The sequence below is a fragment of the Urocampus carinirostris genome, chromosome 4 (genome assembly GCF_059441175.1).
Source record: "Urocampus carinirostris isolate Australia breed hairy pipefish chromosome 4, RoL_Ucar_1.0, whole genome shotgun sequence".
NCBI classification, from domain to species: domain Eukaryota; kingdom Metazoa; phylum Chordata; class Actinopteri; order Syngnathiformes; family Syngnathidae; genus Urocampus; species Urocampus carinirostris.
This window is the reverse complement of record NC_142352.1, coordinates 15,796,756-15,809,616: the sequence shown is the minus strand read 5'-3', so window position 1 is coordinate 15,809,616 and position 12,861 is coordinate 15,796,756. Positions and strand designations below refer to the sequence as shown.

The window sequence follows — 12,861 nt, the reverse complement described above, 5'->3', positions numbered from 1 at the left end:
ATTTAACATCTTATTACACATTTATCGTTGAGTGCCATATCTAATTTCGTTGTAAAGAAAGAACATTACGTTTTTTATTATTGACAATAAAGACAATTCTATTTCATGTTACATCACAAAGACTATATAGTTCCTCCACAAAGTGTAGGGCTAAGGGGACAAATGGCTATTTTCATGAAGACAGGTCAGGAGTGCCCAAATTCTGGAAAAGTCCCCCATCCCCCTCAAAAAATAAATTAATATAATAAGTAGAAGGTTAATACTAAAATACGACAGCCACCTGGGCAATGAGTAAACTCGATCCCATTACTTTGCCTTCCCCTCCCTGTTGCCTTTTTTAGCAAGGAGAAGCCTGTCCTCTTCTTTAACACATCTTTGGCGGAAGGAGGAGAAAAAGAAGGGGAAGGACAATGGAGCCAAGCCCCCTTCTACAATGGTACTTCAGGAGATCACTAGCTTCTCCTTAGGAATTCTACCTCTACATAATTCACCAGCAGGAAATTATAAACTAAGAATAAAGAAAGATCACAAAAAAAACTGTTATTGCTGACAGTAAAAAAAAAAAAAAAAGAAAACAGTAAAGGCAAAACAACCAGAGCCACCTGGGCAATGAGTAAACTCAATCCCATTACTCCCCCTTCCCCTCCATTTTTCTCCTTATCCTAGCGGGTAAGGAGGCAAAACATATCCCGTTCTTCTTGGATGAAGGGGAGTAAAAATGAGAGAGAGGTAAAGGGAAGCGACAAGCCCTCTTTCGCAAAGTTAGGTTGGAAGAACCCTTGGTACTCTAATCCCTAATATGAGACATGAACTTTAATATGAATTACAAAGAAACTAAACCACAGAGGCCTCCCAAGTCAGGACACAAAGACTGTCCTATTCCTCTGTAAAACATTTAGGAAAGGGGAAGGAGACGAGGGAAAGAAGACAAGCCCCTTTTCAAAAAGTTAGAGCGAGCCAGTTCTAGCTCTCTGCCCCCTCTGCATAACTGATCAACAGGAAGCAATTATAAACAAAATATAAACAAGAATGAAGAAAGAATTTATCTGGCGGCATATTTATTAGTTAATTTAAGTTGGAGGGAAACTTAAAAGAAGTCCAAGGAATACACCCCCCTTACAAAAAGATATTTGGCACATATTTACAACACACTTGGAATGGGGTGTGCATTGGGGGGCTTTAATTCAAGGGGATGGCAGCGAATGCAGCACGGTGAGGATAGAGCGAGAGGAAAACAACAACAGTTGAGGTTTGGCAAAGACATCGCACCGTTATCATAAATTCATGTCGGCGGGCTTTGAAGCCCTCCCTCAACGAAAAAGTGCTGCCAAATGGCTCAAAACCCTACCCGTATCCCCCTCAACTATTGTATGAATGTGTGCATATTCTTTTCTTTCATCTCTATCAGAAGGATGCACACTTTGGCTGATAATCGTCTTCATTCTCACGTCAATCCATTCCAACGCAGGAGGAGATTTTTCCTTTTTTATACTTCCTAAGGTCTGAAATAAATACTACTACAAATAATAATATTAATAAAAACAATTAAAAATAGTGGCAACCAATGTTCCCTGTAATTTTCCACGGGTCTGAGCGTTCACACAAAGTCGGTGAGCAACGCTTGAAACAACAGTGAGCAACAGCAGCCCCAAGTGTGGCAACTAAGTGATTATCAAACATGTCGAAAACTTGACATCACGTTACATTTTGCTGAGTTTCCGGCAATGCAATTTTTCTTTTCATTTTTGAATGAATAGACTAATGTATTATTGCAAAGGTTGTACGGCCTACAAACGTCGTTTGTTTTTACAATAATTCTCTCACAAGATTTCCATTTCTTTTTTTTCCTGGTATCTTTTGGCGCATAATACTAACATTTTTGGGGGCTTATTTAGTCTTACTGACTTAACTTTTAATTTTTTTGCTTATTTTACAAAAAACATTAACACAGCCATGGTTAAGCCAAAGGACATTATTGTTTTTACGGCCTTTTTAGCGATTAGTTTTTGAGTTTTGAGTTGCAAATCATTTAGCCTATTTTTAGTATTTTTTGAAGTATTTCAAAAGTTATTTTAGATTTTAAGATATTAGACAATAATATATCTACTACAGTTAATCATTTTTTTTCTTCTTTCTTCAAGTAATATTTTTCATTTTAGTAAGTCATTTAAAAATGATTTACATTTAATCTGCGCTACGGTACCTCTACCTTTGTTAGAGTAAAATTTGAATATTTTTTGATCTTGCTAAATTTTAAGCTTGATTTTTTTTGTAGTAAATACATTATACAAAACAAAAGGGAAACTTATAGATTTTTTTTTTATTTGCTCATTTTAAGTTTTATAAATTCTATTCGAGTAATCGACCTTAGTCCTAATTTGTACTCGTCTGTGCTACGATATATTTCATTTATTTTCTACTAATTTAAAAATATATATGTTTCTTTCTTATTTTGCTATATTTGAAACTTCCTTATTTTACAAAATAGGAAAAAACAAATATGGAAAATGAATAATATTGTTTAAGGTACAAGACACTATTTTGTTGGAAGAAGGTTTGGGTCAAAAATGGACTAAGCCAATACATAGGTTAATTTGACTTTTTTGCAAACAAACAAAATTTTCATCATTTTATATTGTTTGAAAAATTCTGCCAAAAAAGGTAAATTGTTATAAAAATAAAACACAGTTTTTAATACGAAACGGACTGGGTCATTTTGTGAAGAAAACCCTGCAGTTTGGGTTATTTTGCATAAAACAACACGGAAAAATGGATCGACTCAACCCAGGTATTGGGTTGGTGCATTTTTTACCCAGGTTTGGGTTTTTTTAAACCCAATGGTTTTAAGAGTGTTATTTTAGCCATTTTGTCATTTTATTTTCTCTCAATAATTTAAAAATAGACCACATCTGGCATTGTATTACCCTTTTTAAAAACATTTATAGGGATTATGCTTAGTTTTCCCAGACATATTGATATTATTTTTGTTCAAAAACTTGCTTTTATTGTTTTGCTATGTATTAAACATACTTTTTATATTAAAAATTTGAAAAAAAAATGAAAACATTGTCTTAGTTGAAAGACACCACAGAATTTAGCCCATGATAAACATACATTTTCTCATTTTAGTAGGAATAGCATTTGTAATTTTTCGTATTACAGTTATTCTAAAGATTTTTTTATCAGTTTAGGCTATTCCTAACCTTCCTACAAAAAATGTGCGCTCGTTTGTTTTATCTTTGCCTCGTAGGAGGTGTGCATCCCCGACAAGCCCAAATACAGATGAGCTTAACACTTTGCAAATGATTGAAGAAACCAAACAGCTCTGGCAAAGGGAGCCTGACATTTCCGGTGCAGAAGCAGTCATCTGAGGATGGAAGCAAGGTGGGTTTGAAAAAGGAAAGGTCAAAGTAGTTCCAGGTGGCTACATTTAAATCCTCCCGGGAGGAGTGCAAATATTGTCACTGTATGCAGCGGGGTAAGACGACATCAAAGTTCTGGAAATAGCGAAAATCAAAGCAACGAGTGAAAACGTGAGCTGATATCGCTGACAGTCTGATATATTTGATTTATATATATATATATATATATATATATATATATATATATATATATATATATATATATATATATATATTATAAAAATATATATTTAAAAAAATCACAAAACTCAATTAGAGGACATTTTTAAAATATAAATCTTAATCTGCATTGCGCACAATTCTTCACTGCTATGATGTTCAATGTGATATTCATCTTGTCATCAGATATTTAGTATGCCGGAAAAAAAGAAGTAATTACTCTCATCTAATGTCTCTTATCTGACTCCAATTTATACAAAACGCTTTAAGAAAAAAAAAAGGGTGGGGGGTTTGTTAGATGAGGAGACGTGCTTGAGGGTGAAATCGAATCTTCGTTAAGAAAGGCCACATGCTGTCGGAATCACACACATTTTTCCTCCCTCAAATCTAGTCATCATTCTCATAATCCCCTTGACGATGTGATTCAATATTTTTGATTTCTAGGTCAAGCTCTCTGTCATTGTGTTTGTGTATCATCATAAAAAAAGAGACACGTGATTTCCCTAAGCACGTTTTTTTGCCGTCCCAGACGAACATCTCCGCGTTATTACCCATCCGTGTGATGAATGTTTCTCCGACATGGGAAAAAAGGTGAGCGAGCGACAAAGTGACGCTCGTACACCCAAAACTGGAGTCTGGAAATTGGACAAAACACGATTCGAATCTATGCAGAACCATTTTTTTTGTTTCTTTCTATTGCCCGGAGCGTTGTCATGTCAGTGTGAGAGCATTTCCTTGTGAATCATAGTAAAACAAATAACATATTGGAGCACCAAAAATCTCTGGCCATAGCGTACAAAATTATTATTCAATTTACCCATTATACCAGGTTATTGATTTTCGGCAATTAGTTATCCTTCTAAAATTACTAATTTTTTTGCAGGCTTGGGGAGTAACGGAATAAATGGAACAGCAAAAATGATAATGGGAAGCCGTTTGGATTTATTTTCATTTTTTTTCTGTCGCATTTTATGTTAGTTTTGCCGGAGATCAAAGAGATCAAAGCCAGGAGAGAATGCTTACCACGTGTTGTGAGTCATCATTTTATTCATATTTAGTTTCTTTTGTCTTTTATTAGCATATTTGGTATTGGAGTAATCCAAAAGTAATTGAAAGTAATCAAGTTAAAGTAACCCTACCCAACCCTGTATTTAAGATAAATATGAACTCCTCAACCTGTGAGTATTTTAAAAGAAAATGCTCATTTATATGATTGTTCATGTGTTCTTGCATAGTATTTAAATCAATGTATATTCTTTCAATTAATAAACATTTTTACCATTAGGAGGCGCTATAAAATACACAATGTCCCTTTAATACAACACACCAACTGAGGTAAGCACGAATCACCCACACCCCTCAAAATATGCTTGCCAAATGGACATATGAGTCATGATAATCCCAAAACAGCGAGTTATAAGCGCGGTATGAACACGGAGGAAGCACTCACACGTACTTGTACACACAAATGGGAGTGCATTTTGTGTGTACCATTGCCGACAGGAGGAACGGCAGCTGACAAGTTGCATGGAGCATCTGTGACAGACCACACATGCACCTGCTCACCTGAGGGACACCAAAGAGAATGTGTCGACTGCTTGTGCATTACCGTGTAATTGTCTCTTTCATTTCATAACCGACTTCCGTTTAGCCCATCTGATGATGCATCTTCTTGAACCCGCAAATATTGTTCGGTTTTTGAAATAAAAATGGAAATTTACAGTAGACCCCCGGGATACAGCGTATCCACTGTATCATAAGCCTTATGACATTTTTACTTCACGGCAGGGGTGTCAAATTTATTTTTACCAAGAGCCATATAAGTCTAATGCAAGGGCAGGCCGTCAGGGCCTGCAAAGCCTTTTCTGCTGGCCTAAAATAAATCTGAATCCTGTGATGGTAATTATATTTTGTCCATCAGTACTCATTCTATAATTCCAAATTGGTTGTCAGCTTTTCCTCTCGTTGCTCTGCTTCCAGATGTGTGCCTTCATGTTCAAGCATTTAACCAATGACATTTCAGCAGGTAGTTGTTGCTAAGCTCTGAAGTCTAGCTGGAAGCCTTTACAAAAATATTCTGAAGGTCATGTACTGCCACATCAGCGTTTAATAAAGCTGTTAGTTTAGCCAATTTGATTCAGAGTAAGTGGAAATTGGGCTTCTGGGAGGCGTAAGGAAAGTTAGCTATATGACAAAGGATGATTGGCTATGGGGCAGTAATCAACAAAAGTCATTGCTAGCTGTTAAACTTCAATAAAACAAGCTGCACAAGGAAATATATTGTTCTGTTGATTTAATTGCATTTTTGTCAACCCACAATGGCTGAAGGAGGAGAAAAATTGGATTTGGTCTCCATTTTCAAGGGGGGTCTTTCAGAGAAAAAATTGACATTGTTAAGAAAGTTCACACAACTACATGCATGCAAGCAAGACTTTCACAAGCCTAGAGGTAAGATCTTAAACCAATGTGGCCAATGTGAAAAAGTCGGGTCGAATATATCAATCATTATGCTTGGGTCGGGCTGGGGTTCTCTTTCGCTGCCTTTTTATTTTTAATTTTATTTTTGGCTTGTCATTGTTCTTCTTTGTCTCTGTTTATAGTCTTTTTTAACTTATATTCCCTTAAAAAAGGCAGGTTTTACGCCCTTCATTCAGCGAGTAAGTTGTCTGTCCCTGTGTGCCCTGCTACTGACTGGCAACCGGTTTAGAGTGTCCGCTGCCCACTGCCCGAAGATAGCTGGGATGGGCTCCAGCACATTTTTGGGAACATTTCTTTCTCAATACCACTTATTTTTATTTTTATCTTTTGAAATGATAGTATATTCGCCGTCATCTATAAAAAATGAATCTCCATTATTTTTTGTCTTTTGTTATTTAGATTTACCTTCATTCAATGTAACCATCACCATAAATTAATTCTCAATTTAAATGCTTTTTAATTTGTCAGCATTTACAAAGAAAACATTGCAAAAAAACAACAAAATAAGTAAAAAATAAAATAAAAAAATAAAGATATCTTTTTTTTCTTAAACGACATTTTGTTAAATATATTAACATATGCTGTTCAATTGACGCTAATTGCTAATTCCCAAATCCCGGAGAACATGGTCAATTAGTGAGAAAAAAGAATCGTGGGCGGTTTAGTAAGGAATCAAAAAAAGGAACACATTTTCGGGTGGGTAGGGACGGAGATAACAGCTTTTATCACAGCAGGTAGCCAAGAGGACGCCGATGCATAGCGGGAAATGCTAGGCAGCAGCGGTAGGGGGCCCCCCACCCCCCGGCAATCGGCGAGACCCAGACCCCATCAAGGACACGTATCTCAAGATCAAACATGTCCTCTCATCAGGCATTCCGTCACAAAGTGCAGGATCTCTCCATCAGCTAATGCTCAGCTAACTTGTTCAAAGAACACCCGCAGGAGATCACGTTTATTTAGAGCCCGACGAGACGTACAAACTCAGTGGGTGGGGGGCTGGGGGGGTCTCATGTTCAAACAAAAAAAGTGAGGAGCCCGATCCGATCGATGAGAAAGTGGCGGCAAAAACTCTGCTGGTTGTTAAGAACAAATTGGTGGCTCTATTGACTAGGGCTGCAACATCGAATTGTTAAAATCGATCACAATTAATTATTAACTCATTTATTGCCAGACTTTTCGCAAAATGGGAGAGCCGGTGCCTTATTATTTGAGGCCTACAGAAAATGTATTTTTGTATCTATTTAGGCATAGGACATATCAAAATGAAGCTTCAGCCATCATCATCATTCATTAGAAAAAAAGGATGTTTCTAAGTAATCAACAGTTGAACATTGATAACTTATTCAAAATACTCGTTTCCCAGAAAACTTCTGTGAAAGAATGCATTTCAAGCAGAACTTATACTTCTGTGTTTTTTTTGTTTTGTTTTGCATTTGAGATAACTCCAATATCTAAACAATGATTTCCATTAAAAGAAAGGGCAGTTTGCTTGCAAAATAACACGCATCAACTGTATGCATGAACAATACATATTCTTTGCAAGAACTTTCTAGTAACTTAGTCACGCGATTCTGGTCAATTGGGCCACCGCGTTCCTGCGGACTTGCACGAAACATCACCCCTCTCCGACCTGAGGTTGACGATCCGACTTTTTCATCTTTCTTGAAAGGAATAACCTATGTTCAATGACTGTTAGTATCTTGTGAACCACCACACTGCTTCATTCGTAGGATACATGAAGCAACACTAGGAAGTTGGGTTTCCTTGTTGTGTGGACAAATATTTGATTAAAGCCACTGCTGCATTCTAATGGTAATTCATCATACTGAAATCTGAAAATGAAAAGGGCTCGATTGCCAAAAAATAATCTTTTGGTCCCAGAAAACACGGTTACGATGTTGCTAACAATAGGAAGGGGGAATAGGGAGGGTTTTCTGTGTTTGAAGGGCTTATTCCCATGAGAATAGGGTGGGAAGGAACTGTAAGTGTGTCAGCGTGTTTTACAAGAAAACAGGTCAAGGATTGTATTCATATCATGTTATAGTTGCTTGTTAAAAAGAGAATCAGATTTATTGGCCAAGTACAGAAAACAATGAGAAAACAAACACAAAATAGTATTTTTTTATACATAATTTTAAAACTATTTTTCAAGTTTGCTTTAATCTTTTTTGAGTATTTTTTTTCTAATTCATTTCTTAGTAATTATTTTTTATTATTTGTATTTTTTTAATTTGTATTTTTTGATTGTTTTATAATTTTCTGAAACATTACTTGAGAGTTTTTATCTTATTTATACAATGTTTTTTTAAATGGGGTATCACATTTAGTATTTCTTCATCATGTATTGTATTTATTTCTACAACCTTCATAATAATTAAGGAAATATGTATTTGTTTTATTTATACCTTAATTTTTATATATTTTTTTTACAGCACAAAGCAGTTCCCAAATCAATTAAAGTGTAAGCATGGAAGTCAATTTTTGAACTATGTTGCAACAGTATAAACCATTTTACAAAGCACTGGTAAAATATTGATTATTGGCTTATTATTGACATCAAACAGATGGCCACAAACACTGACCTGCTAAGTGAATTTCTGAGGCAGTGTAGAAGAGGAGGAGCAGACATCTTGGAAGGAAAAGCTCTACATGGACTGTACCAGACAAAAGAGGTGGCTGACATCAAGTAATCCTACCAGTGGCTGGAAAATGCAGAACTGATAAGACAGCACAGAAGCTCTGATCATGGAAGCCTAAGAACAGGCCATAAGCACAAGGACCACAGAGGCAGAGATATTCCAGAGTGGATCAGACCCAAAATAAAGACTGTGCAAGGACGCCTCATAAACATTCCAGCACATAGTGGCAGGGTATACGATGCTAGCTGGATCAGCGTGCGTGGAGAGACACAATCAGGTAGCTGCGATAATATAAAGGAGCATCTGCGACCAGTATAACATGGAGGTGCCCAAATCCCGAAGGGCCATACCAGAACAGAGCCAAGATCCCGTGGGACTTCAACTTCCTGGCTGACAAGCAGCTCGTGGCTTACCCACCGGACAAAGTGGTGGTGGACAAAGAATAGAAGAGGATGGTGACGCCAACAACAGATAGAAGAAACACAAGAAACTGGAAAAGTACCAAGGGTTGAAAGAGCAGCTGGAACAGATGTGGAAGGTCAAAGCCAGCGTGATTCCTGTGGTTGTGGGGGCACTCAGGGCAGTAACCCCCAAACTGGAAGCGTGGCTCGAACTGATCCCAGAAGAGTGCAGTCCTAAGAACAGCTAAGATACTGCGCACAACTCTCAAACTCCGAGGCCTCCAGGAAAGGACCAAAGTCTGACAATGATAGAGACACCACCCCACCAGGGATGAGGAGGATATATATATATATATATATATATATATATATATATATATATATATATATATATATATATATATACATACATATATATATATATATATATACATACATATATATATATACATATATATAAAATATCATTACCGTGCTTTTCAAAGATATTGTCCTTTGTACCCCAACCAACATAGTGCTTGTTATTCGAAAACAAACTCGTATAGACCTGCAGAGCAGTGACAACATAAGCGTCAAAAAATGAAAAGCTCTGGTTGATGTCCGTAAATGACGCCAAAGAATTCAGCAAGCTAGCCAGCAAGCTGTGCTGTTTATGTTGCTTATGAACGATCACGCTGAGCTGCGTGCGATAACGCCGAGGCGCAATATTAAGATGACAATCTGCAATAAAGTCGGGCTAAAGGGATGAACACACATAAAAAAATAAGACAGGGCGGAAGAGACGGGGGGGATCCTAAAGCATCCCCCTGTCACAGAGCAATCCCCCATGTCCTAATTACACAAGCTTAGACGAAGCAACGGATTAGCGAGCGATTCTCCGCGCTCCTCGTCTCCTTTTTTAATAAGTTGCCTTCCTTCTCGGCCCCTTGTTGCAGTCCTCGCGTCTCCTCAGGTGAGACTCGCAGCTTGCAATTAAGACTGCGCAGCGGCTGTGTACAAATTATACATATATACACACACACATATATATATATATATATATATATATACATATATCTCATCTCATCTCATTAGCCGTACCGCTTATCCTCATTAGGGTCGCTGGGGGGCTGGAGCCCATCCCAGCCATCTCCGGGCAGTGGGCAGGGGACACCCTGAACTGGTTGCCAGCCAATCGCAGGGCACACAGGGACAGACAACTCAGTCGCTCATTCACACCTGTGGACAATTTGGACCGGCCAATTCACCTGAAATGCATGTTTTATATATATACTGTATATATATATATATATATATACTGTATATATATATCCTGTATATATCCATCCATTATCTGTACCGTTTATTCCAGTAGGGTCACAGCGGTGCTGGAGCCCATCTTCAGCTATCTTCGCACAGTGGGCAAGGGACACCCTGAACTGTGTGCAAGACAGTTGCAGGGCACACAGACGGACAACTCACTTGCTTATTCACACCTAGGGACAATTTGGACCGGCCAATTAACCTGACATGCATGTTTTTGGAATGTGGGAGGAAACCCACGCAAGCACGGAGAGAACATGCAAACTACACACAGGAAGGCTGGTAGCTGGATTTGAACACAAGACCTCAGAACTGGTCCGCAGACGGACTGACCACACACACACACACACACACATATATATATATACATATATATAAAAAAGTAAAAGTACTGTTACTGCAGAATAATATGATTTAAGTGAAAAGTAGTCATCCAAATAAGTAGGAGTAAGTACTGAGTAACTCTAGCCACATCTAATTTATAGATATTTAAAAAAAAAACATTTATTCAGATCATCAGAGCAATAAAATTCATCCAATCAATAATACATTACATCTAATCTAAAAATAAATTTAAATAATCAAGGTAACTTCCATCATTTTATCAAAGAACAACATTCATACCAGCTCAGTAGCCTAGATGGTAAGGCGCCCGCTTTGAGACTGGGAGGTCGGTGGTTCGCGCCCCGGCCGAGTCATTCCTAAGACTTAAAAAGTGGTCGGCGGCGCCCTCTGTTGGCTGCGGCTGCATCGGCTCGCTACAACGGGTCAGGTGCAATCGACATTTTTTTTTTTTATACCAGCTCAGTAGCCTAGATGGTAAGGCGCCCGCTTTGAGACTGGGAGGTCGGTGGTTCGCGCCCCGGCCGAGTCATTCCTAAGACTTAAAAAGTGGTCGGCGGCGCCCTCTGTTGGCTGCGGCTGCATCGGCTCGCTACAACGGGTCAGGTGCAATCGACATTTCGTTCTGTGTACATTGTTACACAGAATGACAATACAAGGAAATTATTATTATTATTATTATTGTATTAGTATATATCAAGCCCAGGAGTCAGCAACCTAAAATGTAAAAAGAGCTAAATATGACCAAACACAAAAAAACAAATATTCAGGAGCTGCAAAATATCCTTACAATAAACGCAACACATCCGTCATCGATTATTATTAGCCTATTGTAAAAATGACTATGTTGGATGTAGCAAGTCCTGAGCAGATTAATGTGACTACTCTGTTGTATGATACCGCCTCATCTTAAATAATTACGGATTGTTGATTGTGTTAAAAAACCCCAAAAGAAACCCAATTAAGGAATCCAAAGGTGAATAATGTTCAAAGAAAAAGTGCAATAAAAATTAGCATGCATTTATAGAAATAAAAAAGCACCCTTTTGAAAATGTAAAGTAAATAAAATCACATTAATGACTGGTCACACACCCGCCGGTTTGCTTTAAAACAGCCACCTGTTTGGTATGTGACGCTGCACCTTTAAAAAGGAGCTTGGGTCGCACAGTGGGCGCATATTTACGCTGAGGGGATTTAAGTTACTCAGTTACTGGTTCAGTGTAGTCTAATGTAGCGGAATAAGAGTACCATTTCTTCTTCAAAAATCTACTCAAGTAAAAGTACATTTCTTATAGTGATTTAAAAATACTCCCAGGACAAAATGTTCCAAAATTGATCCAATAAAATGTAACGGAGAAAATTCAACGAGTTACTACCGGGCTCTGGTTTTTAACCGTCTGTTCGATGACAAAGGACACTTGGACAGGAGAGCTAGCTTGTGAGCGCTAAATACGGCCTCTTGCAAGAAATAAGAAACTCTCCAGCCAGTTTTGCAATCCTCACATGTGGTTTGATCGAGCCACCACGTACAAAAGGAAGTACTAGCACTAAAGCACAGCGAGCAAATTAAATCATTTTCTTTGCGACGTCTTCCTCGTCTGTTTCTTTCAACAAAAGGATTTCAACAACTGCGAGTGCCGTGGCTTTGTGCGAGTAATCATCCCCGTGTGTAGCGCTTTAGCTGGATTAACGCTCGGCATGCTCGCTCAAAGATTTCCCCGCTGTAATGCGACACGGTGTGATGCGGCGAGCTGAAGAGCATATCGATAACACCGCATAAAATGTGACCTTCAGACGTGAGGTGCGGTGTTGTGGTGTCGCTTTTAGTCCTGTTGTGGTATCACTTTTGTAACAGTCACAATGACGCCAGGAAGAATTGTTATGTGGTCGAGATTATGTAAAGGAGGATGATTTCTGAACGAGGTGAGCTTTCAATTCACTGAAGGTCATTCGACTTCCTGAGGCAAGCTGTTTATTAGGGAGTGTGTACAGGATACAGCTCCTTACGTTTACACTGTCCCATGTGGAATGAGATGTTTTTTCGGCTCCTCTTTACATTATTTTACCCACTATACCACATCCACTACAGATTTTGTGGTGTTTTTGCATATGTATAAT

General features: G+C 38.1%; 1 protein-coding gene across 3 annotated transcripts in view; it reads right to left on the bottom strand.

Annotated features, from left to right (window-relative positions):
• Positions 1-12,861, bottom strand: part of pcdh17 (protocadherin 17) — a 95,349-nt gene that overhangs the window by 7,639 nt on the left and 74,849 nt on the right. The gene's annotated exons all lie outside the window — the stretch shown is intronic.